Raw genomic sequence first — 11,529 nt, forward strand, 5'->3', positions numbered from 1 at the left:
TGTGCTCTTAACTTGTGCCTTCGCCAGAACGGTGTGGGCAGGGTTATATCAGGCTACGGGGAAGCTAGATTGGATACCCACTCCACAAGAGTCCCTCCAGACTTGGCTTTGCAGCAAACAAGGATTACCCACCATAACTACGAAGGACCTCCACACACTACTACTGCTGACAATGTGGGAAATGTGGAAGCACAGGAATACGGTCGTGTTTGACGGTGCCACGCCATCGGTTGGTGCTCTTTTGCACAAAATCTCCTCGAAAGGTAGATCTTGTACGTATATTCGTGAGGTGTATCACGATGCGTTGTAAATGACTGATGGAGGCGTTCTTTGTCTTTCTTTTTTAATATATAATATGCGCACTCGTGGATATTCGAGAAAAAAAAACACCGACAAAACAAATCGACGCAACGGGACTCTACGTGAAAGGAGAAAAATATAGTACCAGGACGGCTAGCTCATAGTCGAGTGCGGTCGCGTCTCCTGCTGATGCCAGTGGACGTGACCATATGCTCTGAACCCGCACTTGACCGCACCAAAGTTTCTCTCCGCCTCCGAAATTGATCAATTCCCCAGCCTCCTTCGCGTCGTTCCTACGCCGATTTTAAAACAAATTTCAAATCAATCCCCGAACCCAAACGCGGTTCTGCAACATGCCGAATTGCTGATGACAGCAGACCAGCGCCCATCTGGACTACTATACTGTGATTAATTAGGGCTGATCTCTATCTGAAAATATTATCGCCAGTGCCGCGGCCGGCCGACAGTGACCTCAACGGCTGTGAACTCTCGAGCCTGACGGCTCCTGCTGGGAACCACACCTTTCTTTCAGGAGACACAGCATCGATCCCATCCCATGGACATGGTCGCTGCGTCCCCTTCAAAGTTTCTTTCTTGGATAGGAAGTGTGCGACTTGACGATCGGGGCGGTGACTTTTCTGGAGGTTGGAACCGCTGGGTTCGTTAGTGGACGGTGGTTAGTTTAGTTGGTTGGTGTACTTCATTGGATAAGTTCTTAGGATTCTACAGCCAAAAGAAAGAAAAGTTATTAGAATCCGACATAACTTGCAAAAATGTCTTATATTGTGGGACCATGAGAGTATTTGCCAACCTAATTATTGTAAGAGCGACTTTACTTAAAAAAACGGAGCTGCTAAAAATCAGTCAACTGAGACTTCGCGAAGTCTCAGTTGACTGGTGAGCCGTCCGATCCGTTTGTTGCTTGTAGATTCGCGCTGGGTCGTTTTTTTGCCTTTTTTCGGCCTGTCTAAGGCGCGGTGGGCTCTGACCGGCCCGTTTGCCTTTTTCTACGTCGAAGCGCGGCCGAGGGTGAGCGTTTTGCTTTTTCGTGGGCTGGGCTTTTTTGTTTGTCTGTTTCTATCTTGATTTTTTGTCGGTGCGGTTTCTTCTTTTTGACATTTGTTACAGGGAGGGGGGAGCTGCAGTCATTTCGTCTCTATCCATTCCCCGCTCCCCCCCCTTTCTCTCTCTCTATCACTTTTACCTCTGTAAAAATGTGAAGATCTCTGCAGCAAACGAAGGAATTGCTGTGCTGCTCAACGTCCAGCAAGAGTATGGGGGGCGCTGCTGATGGAGTAAGTGCTACCCCCCTCTTTTCTTCCATCTTTGTTTTTCCATTTGATTTGTTGGACGAGAGTAGTAGATCTGAGGGAGTTTTGGGTTCCATTTTCTTGTTTTTGTTGGGCGAGAGCAGTAGACCTGATTTGAAGCATAGAATCGATCCTTTTTTTATTCAAGCAGTGATATGTTGAGTGTCCTCTTTTTTGTATGTGTTGAGGATTATTACTGACCCAGACCACCTCATTTTTTGTTACTGAACCCAAACCCAAACCCCCTGAAATCAGTAGCATGTTTTTGTGAAATCAGTAGAATGGCTGAGGATTCCTTTTTTGTTTGTGGAATAGAGTGGCTCAATCTGTTGTTTTTGTTATTTTTTAGATTGTTTAATGAAACCCCTACTTATTTTACTGGAATCAAGAGAGATACTTACTGAATCTATCATTAGGGGAGTGGGTATCTTTTTTTTCAGATTTTGTTATGGGACCCTATTATTAATCAGTAGCATGTTCGTGAAATTACTGAACCCCACCCCCCTCATATATATTACTGAACCCAAACCCATCAAAATGAGTAGCATTTTTGTGAAATCAGTAGTATGTTTTGATTTTTTTTGTTTTGTTGAATGGAGTGGCTTAGTCTGTTGTTTTTGTCTTATTTTTTAGATTTTAATGAAACCCTATTTTAGTTTACTAGAAACAATAGAGATAATTTACTGAATCTATCACTAGAGAGTGTGGTATCTTTATTTTGTTTTTCCAGATTTTTCATATGGAACCCTTTTTTAATGAGTAGCATGTTTTTTGAAATATTTCCCCTGTAATAAGAGAAAGATTTATTACTGAATATGTCACTAGGTAGGAGGGGGCATGTTCATTTGTTTTTGTCATATTTCTGGCTGAAACTGTATTAATCAATAGCATGTTCAAAAATCTCTGTTTTTCTGGAATATAAAAGAATGATTACTAGATTGAAGCATATAATCTGAGGGGATATTTTTTGTCCAATTTATTTTATTGATTGAAATGTTTGTGTGCCTGATTCAGTACATATGAGGGGATCTTTTTGATTCGGATTAAGTTCAGAGTACTTGTCTTCTAACTTGGTCACAACTGTGGGGATGTTTGTTTTTGTTGCATGCTCAACTTTAGGCACGCAACTGCATGTCTTCTAGCAAAAGCATATCTTCTAACTTGGCTGCAAGGGGACCTTTGTTTTTGTCGGAGGGGGCGGCGTCGAGAGAGATGGGCCCAGTTGCATGTCCCGGAACAGGCACGCAACTGCATGTCTTCTAACTTGGTCGCAACTGGGGGGGCTCTGTTTTTGTCGGAGGGGGCAGCGTTGAGAGAGAGGGGGGCAGTTGCATGTCCCACATAGGCACGCAAGTGCATCTCTTGTAACATGGTCGCAACTGGGGACATTTGATTTGTCGGAGGGGGCGGTGTCGAGAGAGAGGGGGCCAGTTGCACGCGCCACACTAGGCACGCAATTGCATGTCTTCCAGCATGGTCGCAACTGCATATCTTATAACTTGGTTGCAACTCGGCTTCCATTTTTGTTGTACGGGGAGAGGCACCAATTGCTTGTCCCACAACAGGCACGCAACTGCATGTCTTCTAACTTGGTTGCAACTGGGGACATTTGTTTTGTCGAGGGGGGGGCGTCGAGAGAGGGGTGCCAGTTGCATGTCTTATAACTTGGTCACAACTCGGCTTTCATTTTTTTGTACGGGGAAAGGGGCCAGTTGCATGTCCCACAATAGGACACGCAACCACATGTCTTCTAACTTGGTCACAACTGAGGACCTTTGTTTTGTCGGAGGAGGCGGCGTCGAGAAAGAGGGGGCCAGTTGCATGTCCCACACTAGGCACACAACTGCATGTCTTCTAACTTGGTCCCAACTGGGACCTTTATTTTGTCGGAGGGAGCGGCGTCGAGAGAGAGAGAGAGGGCCAGTTGCATGTCCCACACTAGGCACACAATTGCATGTCTTCTAATTCCAGCATGGTCGCAATTGCATGTCTTATAACTTGGTCGCAACTCCACTTTCATGTTTTTGTTGTACGGGGAGAGGGGCCAGTTGCATGTCCCACACTAGGCACGCAACTGCATGGGTTCTAACTTGGTCACAATTGGGGACCTTTATGTTGTTGGAGGGGGCCAGTTGCATGTCCCACACTAGGCACATAATTTCATGTCTTCTAACTTGGTCGCAACTGGGGGACCTTTGTTTTTGTCGGAAGGGGCGGCGTTGAGAGAGATGGGGCCAGTTGCATGTCCCACAATAGGCACACAACTGCATGTATTCTAACTTGGACGCAACTGGGGGGCCTTTGTTTTTTGTCGGAGGGGGTGTCTTCGAGAGAAGATGGGGCCAGTTGCATGTCCCACACTAGGCACGCAACTGCATGTCTCCTAACTTGGTCGCAACTGGGGACCTTTGTTTTGTCGTAGGGGGCGGCGTCGAGAGAGGGGGCCGTGTTGAGTGATGCCAACAAATGGTGCAAATGGCATATTGTAACAGTTCGTCTTGTATGTCGTGCCAAAACTCAAACAATCGCCATAAAACTCATACATTTTTCTCGAGTAGCCATCCGCCCAGAATAAGCACAACACCTTGTTGATGTCCTCATCAGCAACTTTGAATGCATACTAGAAATTTGTGTATAACACAAGCTGGAAGCTGCAGAGTTTTACAGATGGCCATGCTTATAACATATCAGAATAGAAGATGCATAAGCAATCATCAAAGTTTCACCTGTTCTGGTTGTCCTGTTTTTATAACACAAGCATCAGTAAAGTTTGTGTATTCCTGAAGTAGAGTTGAGAACATGCCTGAAGTAAGGTTTGTGTTTTTGATAAAAGGAACTAATACTGTCTAATGATTTGTGCTAGTGGCTATAATGTTTGTCCAGTTCATATCCTTAGTTTTTTCTGCCTTGTTTTTTTTTTGTTTTTTTAGTCCCCTTGTTCACAACACTAATGTCACAGATACATTTTGTAAATACAGCAGCACACGAGCACTGACACGGATGAGAAAGGAAGCGACCCTGAAAATAAAACAGACAACAGAAATGCAGAAGGCAAAGAGCAGTGTCTTGGAGATCCGGCGTTAGAAGATAAAGGATATCATGAAACGGAAGCATGAGAGGGTTCACTTTGAAGTTGCTACAATGGTTTGTAACCTTTTTCTATAAATATTCATGATCTTTTTAGTTTTATTAGTTGAAACAGTGGGTTAACTAGGTAACACGGGATGTTAACTAGCTGTGTCGCCATGTGTCCATACTCATGCTAAAGTTTAAACTAGCTAATACATGAACTTTTGTTAACTAGCTACTTAGTGCAGGGAAGTTAACCAGCCGTGTCAACATGTCTATGTACTCTTGTTGAATCTAGGAAGAGGAGCATCTGCAGGCTGCTAGTCAACTTTAGTACTGAAAAACATCTATAAGTGGCTCTGATCAATTCCATGAACAATGGACAGCACGGTTCTGTTTAGCTAGCTCTGAACAGCAACTCCCCTCCTCGTATGTACATCCATAATTTTTTGTATCTATTGGTTGGGCCTGGCCTCCAACTTTTTTGTTCAATAACTTTTTTCGGATGTGTGAACAAAAAACAAACAAATCATAACCGAGGCCATCCCAAAGTAGCAAACAAACAAACAGGAAAACGAAAATAAGCCTAGTTCCTAGCCGGATACAACCCAGCAGTACAAGAGCTAGTAAACAGGCCTAATCTACTCGTGATGACGTCAGCCGACTGAGACTTCGTGAAGTCTTAGTCGACTGAGACCTAGACAGATCCAAAAAAAAATTGCGGGAAAAACTTCCAATCTATTCATCTTCAATCATGGTAGTACAACGAACACTAGAAATAATAAAAATTATATCTAGATCCGTAAACCACCTAGCGATAACTACAAGCACTGAAGCGAGCCGAAGGCGCGCCGCTGTCATCGCCCCTCCCTCGCCGGAGCCGGGCAAACCTTGTTATAGTAGACAGTCGGGAAGTCGTCGTGCTAAGGCCCCATAGAACCAACGCACCAGTACAGCACCTGCCGCCGATGAAGAGTGTAGATCGAAGGATCCAACCTGAAGACACAGGAACATAGACGAACGACGAACAGATCCGAGCAAATCCACCAAAGACAGATCCACCGGAGACACACCTCCACACGCCCATCGACGATGCTAGACCCGTCACCGAAATGGGGGCTAGGCGGGGAGACCTTTATTCCATCTTCAAGGAGTCGCCGCCGTCTCGCCTTCCTGAGTAGAACACGAACCCTAGAAATTAACTGAGAGCTTGTGCAGTTTATAAATCGTCTCCAGCATCCAACAACCATACATATACGAACATGTACGCCTCGCCACAAAGAAAAAAAGGTGTGACCAGGGTCCTCTATATGGCTTCTACCGCCGCATGTTCCCCTTGTCTCTGGATGCCTTGTCGCGTCGACAAGGCGGGGGGAACCCTAGTCTGGGGTGCCTGTGTAGTCTTTGGTCGCCTAAGTTTAGATAGGGTTAAGTCTAATATTCCTTCCGTCCGGGTTTATTAGGCCTCTCAGCATCACAAACATGTCCCTTTTTATAATGCCTCGCTTTGGAAAGGCGCATGCATGCAGCCATTTCATTGGTTGCATTGAAAGTCATTGTTGTTGGTGTCATGGCTGAGAAATTAATACACTTCATGCGTGTTTTTTTATTGGTTGCATGCATGTGAGAGAGTGCATTGGAAGTGGAATGAAGAATTAATATAAACAAATTACTATGTGTCTTGGTCTAATAAAAGTTGTCTTTAGGTCTAATAAACCTGAACGGAGGGAGTAGTTATCTAGCTGGCGGTAGTGAGGTGATGGCGCGATAGGGAAAAGGCCTCCCCGTCCTATCTTTGCGAACACTATTGTTTGGCATAGGTGGTGGGCATGTGGAGCTTCAACTATGGCCGGATCATGGACTTCGTTTCTGTGTTTATTTCATGTACATGACCAGCTGTGTCCTACGGAGGGGTTGACATGGCGGCATGATTTTGTTCTCTGGTTTCTTCTCTGTCCAATGAAGCTCATCCAGATGCGGCTTCTTTGGGGAAATTGCGAGCTTTGTGTCCTCCTCTAGTAGGGATTCTTTTCTGGAGTGAGGGCTTTTGGCGGGTGACCTCCATGGAGGTGGATATTTAAAAAAAATTCAATAATTACATTTTGAAGTTTCAAAAAAATCTGAAAAGAAATTCTACACATTCATATGGATGTATTCTACATGTGTATAAAATCTCACAACGAAATACATAATGGTGAGAGCTACACAAAAAAGAGAAAATCGTGCATTTCTAATAGTGAACATGTTTGTACTGTTCATCAGTTTGAAAACTGCGATTTGTCTTTTTTGTGTAGCTCTCATCATAATGTATTTCATTTTCCAAATTTACACACACGTAGAATACATCCATGTTAACATGTATGATTTTTTTTCAGAATTTTTTGAAACTTTAAAATATGTTTTCCGATTTTTTCAAAATATCCACCTCCATGGAGGTCGACCGCCGTTGGCATTTTGCGTTCTCTTCTGTCCCTTCACGGTGTCACGAGAAGAGTTTCTTATGGAGGAGGAAAACATTTCCGTCTATCTAGACAACTCACTTTAGCTTTTGTAATAAATTTGTAAAAATTGGAATGACAAGCCTCGGGTTGTATTGTCAACAAACTTGTGGGCGGTGTAATTATTCTCTAAGTTAATAAAGCTAGCCATGATGGTCTTTCCTAAAAAAACTACTTTAGGTATGAGGGCACTGCTACGCGTCAATCGGTGGATCCGCCTCACGAGCTGTCAGATCTGGTGGATTGAGCGGCCAGGTGTCACCTTCTACCATTGCAACACAGGCTGTGTTGCAGGAAATTTCTGCAACAAAAGTCTTGTTGCAGAAAAATTTGCAACATAGGTCAGATCGCATTGTTTTTTGCAACAAAAGTTTTGTTACAGTTTTTTTTTCAACATACGTCTTGTAGCAAATTTTTTACAGCAAAGATCTTGTTGCATTTTTTTTGCAACAGAGGTCTTGTTGCAATTCTTTTTGCAACAGAAACATTATTGCAGAAAGCGTGCAGTAAGAAGCGGCCACATCAGATCTAGCGATTGAGCGGCTGCTCCTTATCCATTCGTCACATAGAAAGAAGAGATCGAAGAGGAAAAGTAGGACACGCATCCCACGGACATGACGGCGGATATTCGCATGTGATCCGTCGGCTAAAGCCAACCTTTTTCCTTATAATTTTTATTATATTTATCTTATTTTATCTACTACCTTTTAAATTAGGATTAATAAAAATGTTAATATTTTCAAAACAAAAAGAAACCTTACAATAGCCAATTTTCATATATTGGCGCTTTTGCGGCTCAACAATTCAAATGCCCCCGTGGCTGTGAGGATATACATCTCTATGTTTGGATTTATTTAATTACTGGGGAGGTAAATATTATCATTCATCCCAAATGTTTGGGTCAGGCGGTCTATCTATTGTGCTCTGTTTTACTTGAGCGGTGAAGCTTCTTCAGCTTGTAGCACTAATGTCCTTTATCTTTTTAAAATGTAAATAAAATCTCTATTAATCATAGTACACCCCAGAGCATTTGGTGGCGTTGTGGTTCGCCGGGCACGTTTGCCGCTCCGTGACCACCGCGGAGACGGCTGCCAGGCACCGCTGCCGCCTTGATGGTGAGCTCGCCAAGATCGGCGAGGAGTAGTCGCTTAGTGACTACTCCACCAATGTCGATCGTGGTAAGACCGTTGCCAGGGCTCCGAAGACAACGCGGTAATGGTCACGGCAGCACCTAACACCGCGCAGCAGGAGGCGGAGCGGCTCCTCCACGAGCGACAGGCAGCCGCCGGACAAGACTGCCACAGCCCTTCGGCGCCGTTCCGCCGCTGGAGGGACCACAAGCAACGACAACGATGATGACAGCACCGGCGACGGTGGTGAGGCCACGCGTACGAGGTGGTCGCCCGGTATAGGTTTAAGGTTTTTTTTGTTAAACGGTCGAAATATCATCCTTTTTTGTTAATTATAACCGAACTTGAATGAAGTCCGCCGTGTTTGAACGAAATTCGCCGATTAGTTCGATTTGTTGGCCAAATGTATGGGGGCGGCATTGGATGCCCCCCCCCCCCCCCCTCCACGGACGGATGCGTGAGGCAATTTGCGGGTCGCCATTGGAGATGGCCTTACAACCTATTTTATTGAAGGAGTAATGTTAGAATGAAGATTCATCCAGCCTTTGGAGTGTTATAGTAGTTGCCAATTGCTTAGTTGAATGGTTAAATGGCATCCATTGATTATTCTAGCTTAACAAGATCTATATGTATGCTTGTTGCACCGAGAGATAGATTGCTTTAGCTGTACATAATTTGCATCCACCAAGTTGTCGATTTTTGTGTAGAAACTTGGATCTTAATGATCCCCACAAGAGATTAACAAAATGAATGTAAGTGGCAGGGATTAGAAGAGATAGAAGGGAAGGGAATTATGGAGATTGGGTGAGGGGGTGTAACCGCTTTTTTTTCCTAGGGCTAAACCACCTTTATTACTCAAAAAATGTAAGGTTTCTAGGAATCACAAAAACCCAACCACTCGGTGGATTGAATTCCCTAGAACCAGGCCTGAGGAGGTCCAATGCCAAGCCCAGCACCCCTCCTCAAAGAAAAGTTCATAAAATTTGAAAAAAAAAATCATCAATTTGAAAAAACGTTCATCAAAATTTGGAAAAAGCTCATAAAATTTGAAAAAAGTTTATCAAAATTGAAAAAACTCATTGATTTAAAAAATATCGTTCATTTGAAAACAAAAGTTCATCAAATTTGAAAAGGCTGTGCATTTTCGAAAAAATGAAAATAAATAGAAAAATACAAATAAAAAAAGAGTAAAGATAAGAAAATGAAAATAAAAGGAGGAAAAACGAACAAAAAACAGTCCAGGGAAAAACACTAAACGAAAAAAAGAAACACGACTGGGAAGTATCCCAAAACCGGAAATAGCTCCCTCCCGCTGAACCTAGATGGTCTGGCCCATTTTTGAACTCTTCAGGCGCCAGTTAACAAAATGCACGTTAACTTTTTTTTTTGGAGGAAAATGCACCTTAACTGTGGCAACCCAATACGCCGCTCACTGCAGCAAAATGCCGCTGCTTTGCGCAGCCGAACAGCGATCAAACCGCAGATGGGCCAGCCCAAGTAGATAGGATACATTTTTTGTTTGTTTTCTTTGCGCTTTTTTATGATTTTTTCCATTCCCTCTTTTCACAGGTTTCTTTTTCTTTTTTTCCAAAAAATGATTTTTTTTATAATTTTAACATATACATAAATTTTCAAATTTCCAAACATTGTTCCGGATTTGAAAGATTATTCGTATTTCCAATAAAATGGTCGTATTTTTTCAAACAATGTTCACAACTTTTTTTTAAATATCTTTCTTTTCAAAAAATGCTCATAAATAAAAAAAATCCCGTGTTTTCAAATTTTGTGTGGAGTTTTAAAAAATGTTCCAGTTTTTAAAAATTCCTCACAGATCCATTTTCCCTTTATCAATTTTTTTGGAATTTTAAAATGTTTGTGTTTCCAAATTTTGTTCAAAATTTCAAAAACACATTCCTTTTTTTAAAATCACATATTAAAAAATGTTTGGTATTTCCAATTTTTTTTAAATATTCACGTTTCAAAATTATTTTACTTCTCAAAAACACATGTTTGAATTTTTTTGAATGTGGCTAGCGTTCGGGAGGACCTTTGATCACAGGCGGGCTACTTTTTGGGAATTTTTACTGCTAGTACAACTAGCTACTAGGCCGGCCCAGTCCAGGGAGCCCCATGTGTGGCGTAACTCGCCTAGGTTGGTATAAGAAAGTTCTTAGAGCAACTCTAGCATATGTGTTATATCGCCGCCGACCTGGATATTTTTGACGGTTTTACGGTTTTCGCCTTTTCAGGCCTGAACAGGTGCGGTATGATTGTTCCGGGCCGTAAAAAATATACGAGCGGCCCGCAAATTGCCCCCTCCATCGCTGTATCTATGGGGTGGGGCGTTTTAGGGTTCCTGTCTCGGATATTCTCCACCCTCCTTCGATGTCTCTCTTCATTTCTCTGGCGAGTGATTCGACACGTTTTTCACCCTTTCTCGAAGATCCACGGCCGGAGGTTTACGTGGGCATGCGGCCGCGACGGATCACCGTTGCACAAGCGCGCCCGACACGACGCGGAGGCCGACAGTTCCAGTCATGCATGCATCGAATCATGGCAATTGAAGCAGGCGCGCGAGCGCAACCGCCTGTCCCGCAGCGGCAGCCGGGACGGGTGGGCCCGCTTCGAAGAGCTCGATGTAGCTCTCTACCTACACAGCAAGAGGTGTCGGGAAGTGGATCATGAGCTCCTCGACGCCCAGCGCACGGTGACGGCCAGAGAAGAAGGCACCGACGAGCGTCCTGCTGCCGCCAAGGAAGAGCATGCCTACGCCCATGCTCTCCGGAGGTCGGCGAAGGAGTTCTACCTCGGCGTCCAGCCTTGAGCCGCTAATCCCTGGGCTTAAATTAGTTTGAACTATGTCCTTATGCTATGAGATTCATGATAAACTCCAGTGGTGAACTTTGTAGCGTGAAACTCATTTTAAATTTTCTGCCGTGTCTTGCCCAATACCACAAATGTGTTTTAGAGCATACCGCAAACGAAATTTATGGTACACATTTTTAGCAGATCTGCTAGAGTTGCTCTTACAACTTTAGAAGAAGCAACAATTGCCGTCATAGTACTAGCACGAGTGGCTATCTGATGGTTCAAAACCTTCAGAAATGAACGCCTTGCAGTACATAATCAGGAGAAAGCGCCAGCGCATAATTCATATATTGCGAAACAAACATTACTGAAACGTATATGTAGCTCTGCAATAGTCGCAGCGGCAGCAACACA

The 11,529-nt window shown here is 43.6% G+C and overlaps 1 long non-coding RNA gene across 1 annotated transcript; it reads left to right on the top strand.

The window, feature by feature from the left end:
* The first annotated feature begins 1,273 nt into the window (after positions 1 to 1,273).
* Positions 1,274 to 5,079, top strand: LOC120968026 (uncharacterized). The gene is made up of 2 exons (XR_005761996.3): positions 1,274 to 1,595; positions 4,589 to 5,079. It is a non-coding gene; the product is annotated as an uncharacterized lncRNA (long non-coding RNA).
* Positions 5,080 to 11,529: the final 6,450 nt, after the last annotated feature.

This window comes from Aegilops tauschii, chromosome 7, assembly GCF_002575655.3.
Source record: "Aegilops tauschii subsp. strangulata cultivar AL8/78 chromosome 7, Aet v6.0, whole genome shotgun sequence".
Classification (NCBI taxonomy): domain Eukaryota; kingdom Viridiplantae; phylum Streptophyta; class Magnoliopsida; order Poales; family Poaceae; genus Aegilops; species Aegilops tauschii.